The sequence below is a fragment of the Eriocheir sinensis genome, unplaced genomic scaffold (assembly GCF_024679095.1).
Source record: "Eriocheir sinensis breed Jianghai 21 unplaced genomic scaffold, ASM2467909v1 Scaffold883, whole genome shotgun sequence".
Taxonomy (NCBI): Eukaryota; Metazoa; Arthropoda; class Malacostraca; order Decapoda; family Varunidae; genus Eriocheir; species Eriocheir sinensis.
This window is the reverse complement of record NW_026112256.1, coordinates 1-2,385: the sequence shown is the minus strand read 5'-3', so window position 1 is coordinate 2,385 and position 2,385 is coordinate 1. Positions and strand designations below refer to the sequence as shown.

Here is a 2,385-nt window from a genome sequence, read left to right as displayed (position 1 = left end):
ATTCACTTTGATTCAATCTGTCTATCAGGAACGACATTGACTCTAAAGTATTATCGTTAACATTTATGTCAAACAACAATCTCGAATCAATTTGGAAGTTAATAAAGAAATTCAGACTAGCATAAATTTCTTTAGCTGTGTCGGTGATGTCTGATTCTCCTGAAAGCATCATGTCGACGAGTCTGTTACGAATGACAACTTTACAATGCCACGCGAATGCTTTGTGTAAGTATGTACTGTAACATGGTATAGCACCTAAAAGGGTAGAGTTGTTCCATCACCATGATATCGCATAGATGTTGACGCGACGAACATTCTTCGAGTTTGCGACGCGTGTTAAGAACATCGCGCATACGCTGATCGATATCTACTACACCACCATCATCATCTTCTGCAACAACGTACAACCGATCGCTCTGTCGTGTCAACAGTTTTGCCACAGATTCTTGAATGGTTCCGTTTTCCGAAATCGTCACTTCTACAGGTGGGGTTAGAATCAGGGTGTTGAGCGTGTCCGTTATGTTGATTCTCTTTTTCAAGTAACTTAACAGTTTGATGAGAGAAGCCAATCTTACGTGCTTGTGCTTGAATCTGTCAACATTGGAGAGTAACACAGCGTAATATGTTGACAATTCATCCATAGCTTGTTCAGAATATGCAGTTCTAGGTTCATTAACAAGACTAGGAGGTACGACCGTAGCCGTAGTATTTGTGTTAGTTGCAACATTTTCTTCGTCTAATTTTCTCTTCTTAGACTGCACCGCCGTCAGACAATCAGTCGTTGATTTGGCTTTCATCGTCTTGTGATCGGATATAGCTATTACATTACCAATGTTATTTCTGATAAAAGATTTCATGGAGTGAATCAAGGAAAAGTTATCCAAGGATTTCCTGTAACTTTGAGTACATTTGTATTTGTGTTAGTGTTACAGATGGTACAGTACTGGGACGCGACGTGTTTCACTTGCGGATTTGTGCTTGTCCGACACGAGATTTAAAGACAGACGAACAAGCTAACTCTAAGAAGAGAAGATTAAAACGCAAAAGATATTCAACTGAGACTCAGGTAAATGTCCAGACTAGATAAATGTTATATTTTATTGAGATGAAACATTATTATTATTATACGAATCTTCAAATTTCTTTCTTGTATTTTCAGATCGCAAAAATACCAAAACTAGTTGACCCAGAGCCTCATGTGTCCAACTTAAATGAAGTTTACAACATTAAGGTAAAGATTTAAAAAAAAAATAAGTAGGAGTGGAGATAGCTTCTATACGAGTTGCATTTACATTTTATCTAATCATAATCTCCCATTCTAGGTAGTTGGACGTCAGTTGTACTTGTTCATGATGAAGATCATGCAGTTTTACTCCAGCACCCACCTGAACATTCCTGACGCTCCATGTCAACAAAACGAAAACACGATGGTACACCAAGAGCAGGATGTGCTCATGAGAAACATGTATTCTAATAATCTGAAGAAGCTCAAAGAAAAGCTGAAGAACTTGAGAGAAGAAAGCAAACAGGGGAGTGAGCAGAAAAGCATCGAAATTATAGAAATAGAAAGCCCAGAAAACTCAGAAAAAGAAAAACAGGGAAGCCCAGAAAATACAGAAAAAGGAAACACTAAAAAAAAGAAAACAATCCTATAGAAGAATAACTAAACCTAATCAAAGACAACAACCCTATAGAAGAGCCACTAAACCTAATCAAAGATAACAAACCTGTATCATTACGTACGGTGAAAAGAAACAAACCATATCGTCACATTCCATTTGTACATGTCACAAGGGAACCTCGAGAACCTCTTGTTACTCTCAAGAAATTCTGAGTTAAGTAACACATGTATGTAAATAGGGTTTAGCTAAAGTAGGGTCCAATATTTTAAATATATTTTTCGAAACGTTTTCAAAGTGTTATATAATAAATGTGTTTGAACAAAGTTAAACGGAAAAGAAACTTGCACATAGTTTGTGCAAGAAACTGGGGTCAGGATATGCAAAGAGTTTGTCACAGGCAGGATCTACACACAGTTTAACCGGAGAAGAAACTGGGGTCAGGATTTGCACAGAGTTTGTCAGGTGGGTTCAAGATTTGCACAGTTTAACTAGTCCCTGTTAAATTTGTTTCACACATGTATATAATTATGATATTTTAGTTAATAAAAAGTATACTGTTGTTCTGCATCTCAATTCTTCTTCAACTATATCTAGACAATACTGACAGCAAGGAATAATGGTGACTTAAGATCTTCATCAAAGTTTGTAGAAATAAGTCAGTATCGTGCACAGAAACACATTCGAGTATAGACGACATTTACGCTATCACGTTCTTAACCTTCTAAGAAGGCTCCGGGTGAATATGTGTTTTAGTCTTGAAGCG

The 2,385-nt window shown here is 37.0% G+C and overlaps 1 long non-coding RNA gene across 1 annotated transcript; it reads left to right on the top strand.

Moving 5' to 3' along the window:
* Nucleotides 1-323: 323 nt before the first annotated feature.
* Nucleotides 324-1,799, top strand: LOC126994813 (uncharacterized). Its single transcript, XR_007749631.1, has 3 exons — nucleotides 324-1,066; nucleotides 1,160-1,231; nucleotides 1,323-1,799. It is a non-coding gene; the product is annotated as an uncharacterized LOC126994813 (long non-coding RNA).
* The last annotated feature ends 586 nt before the right edge of the window (nucleotides 1,800-2,385 follow it).